The following is a 16,871-nucleotide window of genomic DNA, read 5'->3' as shown; positions in this document are numbered from 1 at the left end:
AAATATTTAAAAAAAATTTATTATTAACTTCTTCTTTTATTATTTATACCTGAGCTTTATATTGCATCATGAAGGCATTTGTATACTTGTTCCTTCTGGGATTGTTATAATGTGTCTGTGGTTAGACATTCCAAAGTTCCATGGGAGATAGGCCAGTGCTAATCCTGTTGTTCATTCGGAACTGGACTGGGTTATCATTACCGCTGGTATGTAATTTTCTATTTTGGTAGGTGTTCTGGCTTTACTCTTTCTTTTTCCACCCTTCCAGTACATTTTATCACCACGTTTTCTATGAAGTCTGTATATACATAGTTGTTATCACTATTTTTTTTTCAAGATTTTATTTCTTTATTTGACAGAGAGAGATCACAAGTAGGCAGAGAGGCAGGCAGAGAGAGAGAGGAGGAAGCAGGCTCCCTGCCGAGCAGAGAGCCCGATGCGGGACTCGATCCCAGGACCTTGAGATCATGACCTGAGCCAAAGGCAGCGGCCCAATCCACTGAGCCACCCAGGCGCCCTGTTATCACTATTTTAAGATGGCCACGTCTACTTGTCACTAGGTAGACAGTTATGAAGGCTAGCTGAGGTTTATATAATAAAAAAATCGGAACTCTGTCAGCAGAGAAATGAAGCCAAACTGACAACTAGCTTCAGTATGTTAACTCTGCCGAAGGGGAGTTGATTTGTTGCTGGAGATAGGAAACCAAACTTTTGAACACTTAACCTTGATGGCCGAATTGCCTTATGACCAATTAGTCTTGCAGAGAAATTCTTTGTGGCAAAAATGCTTATGGTGAAAATCATGGACGTGGTTGTTTCTAGATGGTCAAATACCAGACATGGTTGGAACAGATTTCTTCCAGATTGTTTTCTTATGGCAACCAACGAAGCAAGCTGATGGCTCTGGCTAGTGCAGGTCGCAGGCTCTAATACATATACCTAGGGTCTGTGTTCACAAGGCACTCCGCAGACCACAGCCAGGGTCCAGAGGGGCTGTCACTTCCTTTGATTCATAAGCTATGATGAGGACTGGTGGAATGCAAGCTTTAGGCTTTTACCCAAGGAATTCCGAGCCACGGTCTTCCTCAGAACTCTCTGAACTTTAAATAAACAAGAAAGAACTATCTAAACTTTGAGCAGTCTTTCAGATGGCACAGCTAAAAGGAAGGAATGGGAGATCTTCACGGGACAAGTGTTAAATTCCTGAGTGTGTGTATTTTCAATCTGTGAAGCTAGAATTCCTTCTGACTTCACATGCAATAATTCAAAAATGTTATGATTATATGGCAAGTAGGTAAAGAAGGGCCAAGAAGCTTTTGTGTATTCTTCTCTTCATGCTAGTGAGTGGGAGGATACTCTTGAGCTCAGTCTGTAAGCATTATCATATGACCAGCTAATGTCAAGAGGCGGAGATGGTCCCGAATGTTCTTTAGTTGAACTGTAGAGTCATAGTTTCAGTTAACCTTCCACATCTACCACCTCACTGATCTTGGGTAAAAGCTACTGTTGAGCTTATATGAAAACTTGTCTTTTGTCCAAATTGTGGATCTTTATGTGAATAGGAGGCCATTCCACAATTTATTCACTGATTGGTTTGTGCTCGTTATACTTCCATGAGTGGAACACAGCAGTAGGTGTGGAGGGCATGCATTTGGGAAGAATAGTTAAGGTGAGGAGCCCTTCCCATCCTGGCTAAAAATGTCCGCATTCAAGTCATAATCAGGGAATAAATACCATTCCATTCAGTGTGCAGCTGATGGCTTATGTATCATTTTTTGATGGTTTAATTAGTTTTACAATGGCAGGACTCATTGCCCATTTAATCCCACTAATTACCCGCTAATCCCAGTCCCTCTGCAGCAGAAACCAGCATTACCAGTTTGTCTTGAATCCTTCTGGCCACGTTTCTGTACACAGATACTCCTACAGTCCAACTTACCAAAATACATAGTTTCCTTTTGTTGTTGTTGTTTTTACTTTGCAGAAATGACAACAAACAATGCTTAAAGATCTGTGACCTACAGATCAAGAGTTCAGCCAAGCCCTGGACATTAATTGGCTGAGCTGTATTAGGCTGTGTGCATGGGGTCTATATGCTTTCTCAAGGTCCTTAACAGCCTATACTCACTGTGCTCAGATCATCACATGTGTCCGTGAATCAGCTGTTTCTCGAGTGAAAGACTGAAAAAATCCTTATTTCCTCCTCTGCAGGACCTAGGCGGTGTCCACATCTACTTCCCCAGGAATGCCTTTATCATTGTTATAGCATCAGAATGTATCCCAGAGTGGAGGTGAGTTTGTTGCTGCCAGTGACTAGCAGCATCGTTACTGATGAATTCCATGACCATGTCCAACTCTATCAAACCAGCTTTGAGTATCGTTTGTCCACTGAGAGTTTTCAAAAATCCATTGAGTAGCCCATCACAGATACCCTCAAGGGAACAGGCTCTGCCTACCATGGCAGTCTGAGTTGTCTTAGACCTGTCACAGCTGGGCCTCTTAGACCTCTGTCCATTTCACAACTCCTTGCTCATCATTCCCAAAACCAGGCTGAGAGAGGTTTAAAACCATATTAAACTTCTGAAGGTGTGTATCTTCTGCCCAGAAATTTTAATTCTTGGAATTTATTGTAGCAAAATACTTACCAATACATAGCTATTCTGTTCCATTATTTATACTAATAAAAAATTGGAAATAGCTTCAGTAGTCTTCAATAGGGAGATGCTTTCATAGATAATGGGAACATACAGTAATGTTACACAATAGGTGCAGAGTATAAGGTAGATCTCTAGGTCTGTAAAGTTGCATGAGCAGTATCTGGAACATGCTGTTGAGTGAACAAAGGGAAGGTCAAAGATCCTTAAGCTTTGTTTGCTGTCATTTCTGTAAAGTAACAACAACAACAAAATGAAACTATGTATTTTGGTAACTTGGACCATAGGAGTATCTGTGTATGGAAATGTGGCCAGAAGGATTACAAACTGATAATGTTCATTTCTGCTGCAGAGAGACTGGGATTAGCAGTTCTGTGAAAGAGCTACGTGTAACATTAAAGATATATATATATTTATATATTTTTATATTAAATTAACATTAAATATAAATGTACTTATATCATTAAATATATATTTAATATGTTATAGTAAATACATATATTTAATATTACACATATATACATTTATTTATTTATTTTCCCCTCCTACTCCCTAAATCCCACATTTAATATAGTTACTGTGAGAATGTATTTGTGCTCACTTGTATAGTTAAAAGTAAATAACAGTTTTTAAAAGAAAAGTAAACAAAATGCGAAAGAGATGGATTTTAAAAATCCGACATTAAGAAATCACTGGTACTATGGGCTCTACTCTGGATTCCACATGTGCAGACAGCCTCAAACAGGTGACCCCCGTGTCCTGGAACCCTGCCACTGATACCATGCAGCGCTGTTCAGGAGCCTGGACACAGGGTTGCCAGTTCTGGGCTGGAAAGTTAGTGAGACCATGACAATGATCAATTCTGTTTAGCAGGAGGGACATGAAAGATGGGCGGGAGATGTAGGGAAGGAAAAATCATCCATTACCTATCTCAGGTTCATTGACTGGGGTTCTACAAATTAGACTGACAGAGATTAAAGGAGAAAACCAGTCAGAAGTTTATTAATGCAGGCATCTGAGCAAACAAACACATGGGAGGGCTCACTGATGAATACCTCAAAGGGATGGTAAGAACTTGGGCTTCTAGAGCATCTTAGCAATAGCCAATGAATTTGTAGAGGAGTGACAAGACAAAGCAACAAGCTCAAAGGGACTTTGGTCTTCTAGGGAAGGCAAATTGTGGGAAGGTAAATCTGTGGGGGAAATTAATGAAAGATAAGTGTTTGTTTGTTTGTTTTGTTTTTTAGCAAGGTTTGTTATTGGATTGGTTTGCTGCCATCTCTGGGTTGATACAAGTCTAGAGTAGTCTCTGGTGATTAGGAATCATCCTGCCCTTTCTGGTAGGTATGGGGAGTGTAGCGTTTTTCTTGTGTCTGTTTCTTCTCAGTTGACTTCAAGCTCAAAATCTTTATTCTGGAGTGCTATATTTTGGGGTGGCACACTCTGAACCCCTTCAGAGATATTCTGAGGAAGGAGACGATGGTTAAAAGCTTATGTGTGTAAAAGGGAATAAAGTTATCCCTCTCAGATGTGAAGAAGGTTGTGCCACAGCTGGGAAGCGGAAAACTACTATTTGTATCTTTCCCCAAAAGTGTCTCTCCAGAATTACAGAGCTTGGCAGGCCTTGATTATGTTAATTTCCCTAATTCTTGCTCATTAAAGTCTGAGTCATATAGGAAGCACAGGGAAACAGGCCCAGCCTTCTGGGTCATAGGAGTTTTGAACCTCACCATCAACCTGCTGTGACGGAGAGTCGTCACTTTGTTCACTGGCCCAGAACCAGCGGTGTGGTTTGAATAGTCCAGTTCTCTTTCTCTTCAAGTGAAGAGACTGGTCCTCCCCTGCCCTCTGCCGCAGAAAGAGGACACTGCACGTTGTCTGGGGGCTTGTCTTTTTGAGGCAACGTCTGTTCTGAGGAGGGCTTTCCCGAAGCCAAGGGCTTTGGTGGTTTTTAACTTCTCATACAGAAGTTTCAGCTAGTAGTTTTGTTATTAGAAATGTCTTTGCCTTTTCTGTCTTTCTTTCTTTCTTTCTTTTTTTTTTTTTTTTTTAAGATTTTATTTGACAGAGGGAGATCACAAGTAGGTAGAGAGGCAGGCAGAGAGAGAGGAAGGGAAGTAGGCTCTCCGCTGAGCAGAGAGCCCAATGTAGAGCTCGATTCCAGGACCCTGGGATCATGTCCTGAGCCGAAAGCAGAGGCTTTAACACACTGAGCCACCCAGGCACCCCTCTTTGTCTTTTCTAGTTCTAGTATTCTAATTCTTTTGTATGTAATGCATGATTTCTGCAGTGGACTGACTGTATCCTCTCAAAATTTATTTGTTGAAACTGTAATCCTATGTGATGATACTAGAAGTGGGGCCTCTGGGGTGTCATTAAGCCATGCAAGTAGAGCCCCCAAGGATGGGAACAGGGCTCTTCTAAAAGAGGCCCCTGACAGCTTTCTTGTCACTTCTGCCACATGGGGATACAACTAGGAAGCAGTGGTCTATTAACTGGAGAAGGGCTGGCACCCTGATCTCAGACTTCCAGCTTCAAGAGCTGCGAGAAACCTAAATTTCTGTTTTGTGTAAGCCACCCAGCCTGTGGTAATTTGTTGTAACAGACTGAACTGACTAAAACAGTCACTTCATTACAGACTCTTGAGTAGGTGTCGTGTCCATGACACCTGGGTCTCTCTGTCTGTGTCCTCCCTGACCATGTGCACGGGATGGTGTTTCAGGATCATCTAAGTGCATGTGGGGGATATGGGCGGTGATGTTGGCCACCTGGCTTGGCTTAGTGTAGGTAGATATGTTACCTTCCCTAATCTTGATAGCGGCTGTAATTGATCAACAAGTATCATAGTGTACATGGCTGAAGGGGGAATGGAAGGACTTCGTACCCACCAGTTCAAAAAGAGAGTTTGTGTATAGCAGTGGGAAGTCTGTTATCTCGTGGTCAGTGGAGTCTTTCTGTACCTGGCAGTGGAGCAGACCAGAGTCTCTTTCTGCTTTCTGTGAGAGCCCGTGTTGATTGCTGAAGCCCAGTGCTGTGTTTCCCAGCTCATCTCTATTGACGATGCAGCTCCCCTTTTGTGACTGTTTTATTCTTATGATTAGTTATAGTACTATTACCAATATAGTCCTTTTCTTTTTTGCCAAATATATATTTTTTAAAGATTTCATTTATTTGAGAGAGACAGATATTGATGAGATAGCGAGAGAGCACGCAAGTGGGGAGGAGAGGGAAAAGCAGGCTCCCGCTGAGCAGGGAGCCTGATGCGGAGCTCCATCCCAGGACCCTGGGATCATGACCTGAGCCGAAGGCAGAGGCTTAACCAACTGAGCCACCCAGGTGCCCCTTTTTGCTGCATATTTTATAGGACATTGGGAAGTGAGGTATTAAGCGCTGCTGGTCTGACACCATGATACCTTGTATATCAACATAGGCTTTATTATTATAGTGACTGAAGTATGTGCAAGCTAAATCCCAACTGGCATTTGGAGATGCCCATGACTAGTACCCTAACTGTCCCATCTAAAGTCAACTAGTTGTCAGGCTCCACTGATAGACACAGAGTTTCCGGTCAGCTGTCCTGTTAGTGGGAGAGACCTACCAGGGGTCAGAACTACAGTTAGAACAGTAGGCAAGGGTGAGGGGAGGGTTGAGGTGGCTGGTGATGGACACTGGGGAGGGTATGTGCTATGGTGAATGCTGTGAATTGTGTAAGACTGATGATTCACAGGCCTATTTCCCTGAAACAAATTATACATTATATGTTAATAATAATAAAAAAAGAATAGTAGGCAAAATTTTCAGTGGTTACTTAGTCTCCTATCCTTAAATATACTTGCACAATCAAAAGTCATATGAATTTTGGATATAATTGACCGTTAAAAGCAAAATACATGGTTGACAAAAGGTAGGGGGTGGAATGATAGAAGAGGAAGGGAAGGATAGACTGCTAATATCTTTACTTTACCTGAGAGGGTGTCAAGAGATACATTCAGAGTGTGTGACATGAAGACTAGAGGTTTAAAGTTATTATTTAAAGTATCATGCTCACATGAACAAAGACTGTCAATAGAAGAATTAAACAGAAATATGAAAAATTGGGAGGAGAGGGATGGAGAACAGGGATGTGAGATCAGTAAAATATTCACTTTTCATGGTGGTGAATCAATAGATAGTGAACCACATTAATAAATCAAGAAACTATGAGACAAGCATCTTATTTAAAGATAGGGGAGTAATTACTGGAATCATCAAAGCCGGAAATGGCTGAAAAAGAGATGAAGGGTAAGATACTATTGCTTTTCATCTAAGTTCATTTTTTAAGCCACGTGTGGTGTTTCTTTGGTAAAATACGGAAACACGTATTTTAAGAATTACTAAGACCTTAGGTCAGAGGCTGACTATGTATTTACACAACAAGTGAATAAGAGCAGATCTATCATTAACTTTGATGCAACTATTTTTTTCCTTATAAGACATTGTTTCAGTTACAAGCAACATTTGAGAGAAAGTTGTATCAGTGTCGCCTTCTGCCTTAAAAAGCAAAACAAAGAGAAAGTGTTAGTTGCTGGTCGAGTTTGCTGCCAGAGCTGCATATGGAGAGGTAAAAAAGACATAGGAAACATTTAAGGGCAAAAAATGGTTCCATCACAAGGATGTAATTTCCTCACCCACAGATGGAGTACACATCTCGGAGATGTAATTTCTTCATTCCCTAGATGAAGGTGCTTTGGTTTAATGTCTTCTGTTATTTTCAGTATCAACTGTAGATGTTTCTATAGCTGTGGCATATAATGTCTGCTGGGCATTCAAATACACATCTTTCCAATTTGCAAAGAAACTTTTTTTGTGGCTTAATAGAATTTTGATTAATTTTTAAAAGGTATTTGAATTCCAAGTAAGCAAGTGAGCGAAGTAAGGCATAGAAGGATCTTTACCTCTATCTATCTAGATGGCAGCTGGGGAGAACCAAGGAAAAGGAAGCTGTCTGATCAAGTGTTTGTTTTATTTAAGAGGTTGACCCTACCTAATGGGACAATGTAATTATTGGATTGAACTAGACTTTAAGTTGGACATTTAGTTAATTTTCTTCTGCTAACCAGTAGTGGGAAATTATGGCAGGAAGACCAGATTAATTATAGATAAGAATAAAGAAATTAGATTTTTTTCATTAAATCCAAGCTGCACCATGAATTAGCCACTTCTCGACTCTACGATAGATTTCTCCAGACACAAACAACCATGTCAGTTTTGCTGGTCAGCAACAGAGAAGGAAGTTGCGAGCAGACATTTTGGTGTCAGTCCTCCTGTAATATATTATCCTCTAGGCCAGGTTCGCTGATGGTAGAGATGTTTTATAAAAGTTGTCATACAGTCATGTCTGAAAGCACAAAAGCAAAGAGAGTGTTAAGTTTTCTGGTGAGAAGAGGCATACGATTATTATGATGGATATGAAAATCAGGGTAATTTTACAAATTTAAAATGGTGAGAGAAGACAGGTTCTCTATGTAAATATGAGGAAATTGTTGAATACTAGCATGTTTTTGATGGACAAGGAGCAAGTCATACAAAATATTTGAAGCATTGCATGTATGCAAGGGACAATAATGAACGGGGAATGAAGAAAAAGTTAACAAGGGAGTGAGGAATTTGGGGGGAGGAGGTTGAAACCTGCCTAAGCAGATTTTTAATGTAGATGTATAACGTACAATTCCGTTTTAGAAAAGGATATCTGTTAGAATGTAGGGAAAGCAAGAGGAGTAGATCCAGTTTTAAAGTGTAATAGGGCCACCTCACACACTAATGGTAATCCGTCTAAGGTCTGCAAGCTTGTGTCCTTCTTGGTTACTTTCTAATTACTGACAGACTTACAGTCTCTGAAACTAACCTGTTTCTAAATAGAGTTGCTTATCTGTGGGAGACGTAGAGGTAGAAAGAGCCCTGGAAGCCAGTTACTAGGCCGTCCCTAATATTTGCAGGATCTGAAGCAAGGAATAGAAATGTAAGCCTGTGTACCATATGTCTAAATTATTAAAAAATTATAAATCAGGATAAAATAAGTTCTGTTATTTACCTTGATAAATATGCCTTCAGAATAATCTGGAATGCCAGGATCAAATGCAGTTTTAAAACTCCTTGGCTCCCATGCTAAAATATGGGTGATTTGGAGAAAGTTAGCCTCAAGTTCATTTGCCCCCCAGCTGGGCTCCCTTCCCTTCCCCCACTGCCTCCTGCATTGCAGGCAGCCTTGAGTACATGCATGAGGACACACCAGCCAGGATATCTAGAACCTCTGCAAACAGCTGCTCTTGACCCTTCTTTGGCCCTAGAAGGGCACATACTTGGGGGCATGGTTTACCCTCAGAAGGATAGACCTGTGGACGAGGCCCTTGTAGGCTCCCCAAGCAGGCTTGGGCTGTTCAGGTGGATAATTCCAGATTCCTGAATGTATAAACATGGTCTAGAAAGGGCTCTAGTTGGGCACCTAGCCTTGGTCTTGCAGATTTCCTTACTGGTGGGGAGTGGGGGTACAACAAAAAGAGGGCCAGCATGAGATTCTCCAAAACACAGGGTTCAGATACTAGGGGATACTGCTGGGAAGTATGATTTTATATCACAGTGAAGTTATCAGACTGTGCTGGATGGTGGCAGTAGGGAAGGACACTACCTCACTAGTAGATTGTTGTTTGAGATGACTGTCCAGGAAATAAGCTTTGAACTGGGCACATTGGTCTGTCCTTTAGTTACAGACTTCGGTAAGTTATTGATATCTAAGTAGACGGAGAGTGGTGTCAGGAACAAATGGCTATCTGGTTAGCTCCCATTGAGTCTGGAAATATATTCCCTCATTTGAGAATGAGTAATCATCAATCAGACCAAATATGGGTCATTAAAAATTACTGCAGAGCAAAGGATAGGGGAGAGTCTCCTGGAACTTCAAAGCAGTTTTCTGTCTCTGAAGAGCCTCAAGGATCCAGAAGAAAATTATAGGACATTGCTTAGAATCTATAGTCATACTGTATGGAAGACTTTCAAGTGAAATGAGAGCGTAATAACCGATACATGATTGGTTGTATGTGAATCAAAATCACTTATGTGAGGACAAAGTTGAGAAGTTCTTCTATGATGCAGAAAAAAGCACAAGCAAAAGGGGACGGAAGATCAAAATGTGAGCAGAGGTCTAATACATGAATACTTAGTGTTCCTAGGGAAGATAGCATAACTAGGAGTTAAAAAGTAATTGGGGCACCTGGGTGCCTCAGTGGGTTAAGCCTCTGCCTTCAGCTCAGGTCATGATCTTAGGGTCCTGGGATCAAGATCCATGTCGGGCTTTCTGCTCGGCGGGGAGCCTACTTCCCCTTCTCTCTGCCCACTTGTGATCTTTCTCTCTCTCTCTGTCAAGTAAATAAAATCTTAAAAAAAAAGTAATAATAAAGGTTGGAATAAAATTAAAGTACACAGGCTGAAGGGGCTTGCTGTAGTTCAGATAAAAATAGAAGAGATCCATATGTAGATATATCCAAAGAGAAAATTTTGAATTACACAAGTTATAAAAATCCTACAAATGTCCGCTTGGAAAAGGTAATTTAACTACACATTGGAGAGACATACTGAGAAGTTTTTGGCTGCTAGCACCCTGATACTGTTTGGAGGAATTGTCTCTTCCCCATGAGAGTCGGCACAGCAAAGTATCGGGCAAGAATCTTTATCCTTTTCTGCCAAGAAGTGGGGATGTAACCTGAGATGAATAGAGCTGTGTCCCCATAGCTGGAAATTTAGCAGAGCAGCACAAAGATGGAAGCCAGTTTCTTCTGTTCGTTCACCCCAGATCCTGGGCCTTGATGTCCATTGTCAGTTCCTGCAACTGATATTTCGGGAGTGGCTCTCTTTTTGTCTTTTGGTGAAACTCCCCTTAGATTCTGAGTTCCCCCATAACCCTTCCATAAATTTCACTTTTGCTGCACTTGGCAAGAGACCCTAATGAGAGAAGATCTGGGGGTGGGGCTCTAGAGTACCTGTAAGAATGAGGAAGAAGGTGCTTATATTCCCTTTCATATCATTTCCTATCACAGGTCCCAGCAGACCCCCGAATAGGAGAGCAAAGCCATTATGCCTGCCTGATGCACCAATAGGTGGCGCTCTGACAAACTGAGTAGCGGATGCCACAAAGGGTCTGAGGTCTTCTGGAATAGGGGGTAGGGTGCCCCTTGGGATGGCCAGAGAAGAATCAAATCATATCGCTACGTTATTATCTCTGGCTAATTTGCTGTGGTCTTACTGTGGTGCCTTCAAGACTCACCATTACTGAGGTAATGGTCAGACCACTCTCTGTGGAGTTCCTTCCTTGTCTTACCACTTGGTTGAGCTGAGGGTGTATCAGATGAGACAGTTGCACTGTCATTTTAATGACAGCATGCATTTTTAGTTTACTGTATTTATATTCTGCATTTATTTATTTATATTCTGTATTTATATTCTGTACATGGACACACAAGTCTCAGGATTTCTTATGTCCTCTCGAGACACTAGCAAAGAAGCCAAGATCGGTTGTCTTTGGCATCACTGGAAGTTTGAAGACTTCTAAAACTGCAATATGTACAGGATTTGGGAGAAGAAAAGGCCATGGCCCAAGCATTTTTTTAAAAGCGTTTATTTATTTATTTGACAGAGAGAGACACAGCCAGAGCAGGAACACAAGCAAAGGGAGTGGGAAAGGAAGAAGCAGGCTTCCTACAGAGCAGGGAGACTGATGTGGGGCTTGAATCCAGGACCCTGGGATCATGACCTGAGTTGAAGGCAGTCGCTTAACCGACTGAGCCACCCAGGTGCCCCGACTCAAGCATTTAAAATAAGTCAAGTTGTCTTTTGTGAAGGAGGGCAATAGAAATCTATTTTTAAGGGTGCTGGGTGGTGCATGGGTGGAGGTCTCCACTCTTGGTTTTGGCTCAGGTCATGTTCTCTGGGTTCTAGGGATTGTGCCCTTGTTCAGGCTCAACCCAGTCAACAGAAGGGTCTGCTTGGGATCCTTGCTGCCTCTCCCTCTGCCCCTCCCCTCGTGCTCTCTCTTTCTCTCTCTAAGATAAATTAATCTTAAAAAAAAAAAAAAAAGAAGAAAAAGAAAGCTATTTTTGGATATGTAAGGGTGCAGGGATCAGGGCATCCACATTCCCTTCTTGAAAAACCTGTTCCAGTCAACCAAGAAAAGGAGCAAATCGGAGCGTTCAATGAGGGGAACCATGAGGCACGGTTCTAACCTCAGCCTAACCCCAAACCTAACCTGAAGCCAGGGACCTGCTGGATTCTTTGTCATTAGGGGAATTTTGTAATCAGAGCAGAAAGCTTGGTCAAGCTTTCCTTCCCTGAGCCACTTCCTTCCTCCGAGGCTGATTTTCCTGTACCAGGAAACGTGTCTCTTGCGACACACCCTCTGTCCCCCTTACAGATGCCTTGTTTGGTGAGCTCTTGTAATTTTTGTTTCATTTATGTATTTGCAAACAACACCTCACCTATTCACAGGATTGTGACTCAGAGCTGAGAAATAAATACATTTCCCTGTTACCACTGATCAGGATGTTTACTTCAACTTTTTGACCTTTTTTTCTTCTAAGCAAAGTCATGTGGCCTGCATCTTTAAAACCTGGACTGAAGAATTTTGCCAAACAGAAAGAGAAGAATTGGTTTGTAAGTATATGTATAAAGATATACAATGAGTGAAAAAAAGAGAAGTAACCTGAATGCTATGACTAGAGAGTGGTTGGATAAACTGTGGCTATGTCCATATTTCTGGAATGTTCTATGGTTATTAAAAAAGAGGAGTTGGGGGACGCGGGGGTGGCTCAGTCGGTTAAGCTGCTGCCTTCGGCTCGGGTCATGATCCCAGGGTTCGGGGATGGAGTCCTGCATAGGGCTTCTTGCCCGGGAGGAAGCCTGCTTCTCCCTCTTCCTCTCCCCCTGCTTGTGTTCCTGCTCTTGCTGTGTTTCTCTCTGTCAAACAAATAAATACAATCTTAAAAAAAAAAAAAAAGGAGGAGTCAGATTTATATGCACTGACCAATAGGAAAGGCCACCATGAAGTAAGATGGAGAGGAATGTATATAGAAAAATCAGAGCAAGAGGCACCTTGTTACCTCAGTCAGTTCAGCATCTGCCTTTGGCTCAGGTCATAATCTCAAGGTCCTGGGATCAAGTCCTATATCGGGCTCCTTGTTCCACAGGAAATCTGCTTCTCCCTCTCCCTCTGCTGCTCCCCCTGCCTGTGCTCTCTCTGTCTCTCTTAAATAAATAAACAAAATCTTAAAAAAAAAATCAGAGGGAAAAAAACCGTTTTCCTGTGAATATTTTCATTTGTGGGCATTGATAGGAGCATAAGGAATAACATGGACATTGAACTATTAACATTTACTGTCTTCAAGTGGATGTGGTGGTAGGAGTGAGGGTCACAGGTAAGAAGAATACTGTTGTGTTTTTATTTGTTATCAAATAAATAGATTAAAATAAATAATCAATTGTGTTTTTATTTGTTATATTTTTTTGTATATAATAAAAGACCATAAAAGTATATATTGCCTTTTCAGTTTGAAAGAGAAATCTAACAAAGTAATAAAGATAATTCATCCTGAATGACTTCAGTATTTTTTAATTGAGGAAGATGGATATGTGATCCGGGGACAGACAAACTATTCAGTCAGTCCCTCTGGATGTCATTTCTTGTGACCTATGATGTAGAGTTCTAGAGTTGAATGTGCTTAAAAATTACCTGATGTTAGAGGTGTTCAACTAAATAATTCACTTTCCATAAAGCTTGCCCTTTGAAAGTCTTCAATTCTGTGGCTTTTATTATATTTGGACTTGTGCAGCCATCACTACTCTCTAGGTCCAGGCCATTGCCATCACTCCCTGAAGAAACCCATTAGCACTCATGCTCTGGGATCCCCGCTCCCTGCACGGTGGCGACTGCTAGTCCACCCTGCCTCTATGGATTTACCCGTTATGGGACTTCCTATAAATGATCACACCAAAATATGTGACCTCTTGTGTCTGGCTCCTTTCAATTAGCATCATCTTTTCAAGGTTTGTGTTGACGTATGATGATTGGTATTTAATTCATTTTATAGATAAATAGTATTCCATTGTATGGACGTATGACTTTTGTTTTTCAATTCATGAGCTGATTGGCGTTTGAATTATTTCCATGTTTTGCTCTAAGGAGCATCTGAGGACAAGTTTTTGTGTGGGCATGTGTTTTCAATTCTTTTTTCTTTTCTTTTCTTTTTTTTAAGTTTGTTTTAGTAATCTCTACAGCCAGCCTGAGTTTGAACTCATGACCCCGAGATCCAGAGTTGCATGTTCCTCTGGGTGAACCAGCCAGGTGTCCCTGTTTCCGATTCTTTTTACCTCTTCTACATACCAAGGGCAGAATTGCTGACCTGTATGGGTAAATCCGTGTTTAATATTTTTGGAAACTGCCAAGCTGGTTTCTAAAAACAGTTGTATTATATTATAATACCTCAAGGAGTGCTTGAGGATTCTAATTTCTCCACACCTTTGTCAACCCTTGTTGCTTTCTGTTTTGTTTTTAGCTTCTCTAATAATATCTATTGTTGAGTTTCTTTTAAAATCAATGTTGAGTATTTTTTAATGCTCATTGGGTCATTTGCACTTCTTCTTTGAATAAATATCTTTTAAAATCCCTTATTTATTAACAATGGAATTATTCATATCACGGTAGAGTTTTATATTCTAGATAGAGGTTCCTTGGCAGATATGTGATTTGAAGATCTTTTCTCCCACTCTATAGGTTACCTTCACTCTCTTGATCGTATCCTTTGTAGGACACAAGTTTAAATTTTGAAGCAGTCCAGTGGATCTTTGGTTTTTTTCTTTTGGCTTGTGCTTTCTGTACCTAAGAAACCATTACCTAATCCTCAATCTGAAAATATATCCTCTATTTCTTTTAAGAATTTTAATAGTTTTAACTCTTAAATTTAGGTCTGTGATTCATTTTGGATTAATTTTTATATGTTGTGTGAAGTAGGGATCAAACTTTTTTTTTTTTTTTTTTTTTTTTTTTTTTTTTTTTGCTGTGTGTATACCTTATTTCAGCACAATTTATTGAAAAGACTCTTCTTTTCCCATCCAGTTATCTTGACACCCTTGTCAAAGGTCAGTTAACCATAGATGCATAGGCTTATTTTTGGACTCTTAATCATATCCCATTGTTCTGTATATCTATCCTTATGTCGGTACTGCACTGTCTTGATTACTATAGCTTAGTGCTATACTATAGCTTAGTGGTTTGGGAATGTGAATTCCCCAACTTTTTCTTTTTCAAGATTGCTTGGCTATTGTGGGTTCCTTGTGACTCCATATGAATTTTAGGATCAGCTTGTAAATTTCTGCAGAAAAACCTGGTGAATTTTGATAGGGGTTCCCTTGAATCTGTAGATCAATTTGAGAGTATTGCTATCTTAACAGTATTAAGTCTCCTGATCCACGAACATGGAATATCTATTGATTTTGGTCTTCTTAAATTTCTTTCAATGAATTTTTTAAATAACGTTCATCATATAAATCTTACACATTTTATTAAATTTATTTCAAAGGATTTTATTCTTCTTGAGACTATTGCGAACACATTGTTTTCTTAATTTCACTTTCAGATTGTTCATTGCCAGTGTATGAATATACAATTTGTTTCTGTGTATTGGTCTTATATTCTGAATCTTGCTGTATGTACTAATGAGTTCTAATCGTTTTTTTTTTTTTTGCATTCATTAGGATTTCCTATATATGAGATCATGTTATCTCTAAATATAGTCCTACTTCCTCCTTTACAATCTTGATGCTGTTTATTTTGCCCAGACATATTTGCTTTTAGAACAACATTAAATAGATGTGGTCAGCGTGGACATCTGTCTTCTTAATTGTAGGGGAAAGCATTCAGTCTTTCACTATTAAGTGTGATGTTTGCGTAGGTTTTTTAAAGACACTCTTTCTCAGGTTGAAGAGGTTCCCTTTTATCTTATTTTTTAAAATCATGAAACAGGGCACCTGAGTGGCTCAGTGGGTTAAGCCGCTGCCTTCAGCTCAGGTCATGATCTCAGGGTCCTGGGATCGAGTCCTGCATCGGGCTCTCTGCTCAGCAGAGAGCCTGCTTCCTCCTCTCTCTCTCTGCCTGCCTCTCTGCCTACTTGTGATCTCTCTCTGTCAAATAAATAAATAAATAAAACTTTAAAAAAAAAAAACACCTTATTAAAAAAAAAATCATGAAACAGCAATTGGCTTTCATCAGTTTTTTTTTTTTTAAGATTATTTATTTATTTATTTGACAGAGATCACAAGTAGATAGAGCAGCAGGCAGAGGGGGGTGGGGAGCAGGCTCTCCGCTGAGCAGAGAGCCCCATGCAGGGTTTGATCCCAGGACTCTGGGATCATGACCTGAGCTGAAGGCAGAGGTTTAACCCACTGAGCCACCCAGGTGCCCCCTCATCAGTATTTAAAAAAAAAAAACCCACTTTATTGAGACATGGCTGACATACAAAAAGCTCTACACATTTAATGCATACAGTCTGGTAAATCTGGAGAGACGTATACACCCATGAACCATCACCACAATCTGTGTTCTAAATACATTCATCGCCCTTATTGTCAAAAGCTTTTTCTGCATGTGTTGACGTAACCACGTGGTTTTTGTTTTTGACTGTATTAACATCGTGTATTACATTGGTTGCTTATCAGCTACTCAACCAACCTTGTATCTTGGAATGGCTCCCACTTGGTCATGGAGTATAATCCTTTTCTATGTTGCTGGATTCCATCAGTTAGTATTTTGTTGGATTTTTGCATCTATATTTGTAAGATCTTTCGTTTTGTTTTTGTTTACTTTTGTGTGATGACCGTGGTTTTGGTATCAGAGTAGGACTGCTCTCATGAAATGAGTTGGGGAGGGTTTATTTCCTTATGAAACCTTGTGTAAGAGTTTCTGAAAGATGGACACCAATTCTTCTTTCAACATAGGGTTGAATTCACCTTTGAATCCATTTGGTCCTGGGCTTTCCTTTGCGGTGGTTTTTTGATTACTAATTCAATCTCTTTACTTGTTATGGGTCTACTCAGATTGTCTGTTTTTTTTAAGTCAGTTTCATTCAAGTGTTTCTGGGCATTTGTCCATTTCATTTAGTTTACATTAATTGTTTCCATACAGTTATCCATTGTATTTCT

At 40.3% G+C, this 16,871-nt stretch overlaps 1 long non-coding RNA gene across 2 annotated transcripts in view; it reads left to right on the top strand.

The window, feature by feature from the left end:
- Positions 1 to 12,119: 12,119 nt before the first annotated feature.
- The window catches only part of LOC101676360, a 177,198-nt gene continuing 172,446 nt past the window's right edge, over positions 12,120 to 16,871 (top strand). The window contains exon 1 of one of the 2 annotated variants that reach the window (XR_006605311.1): positions 12,120 to 12,332. This is a non-coding gene — a long non-coding RNA (uncharacterized LOC101676360). The remainder of the gene's footprint in view (positions 12,333 to 16,871) is intronic. The other variant, XR_001181566.2, reaches the window with a different exon arrangement.

Source organism: Mustela putorius, unplaced genomic scaffold (assembly GCF_011764305.1).
Source record: "Mustela putorius furo isolate JIRA1106 unplaced genomic scaffold, ASM1176430v1.1 tig00000145_pilon_pilon_pilon, whole genome shotgun sequence".
Taxonomy (NCBI): Eukaryota; Metazoa; Chordata; class Mammalia; order Carnivora; family Mustelidae; genus Mustela; species Mustela putorius.
This window is presented reverse-complemented; position numbering and strand designations above follow the sequence as displayed.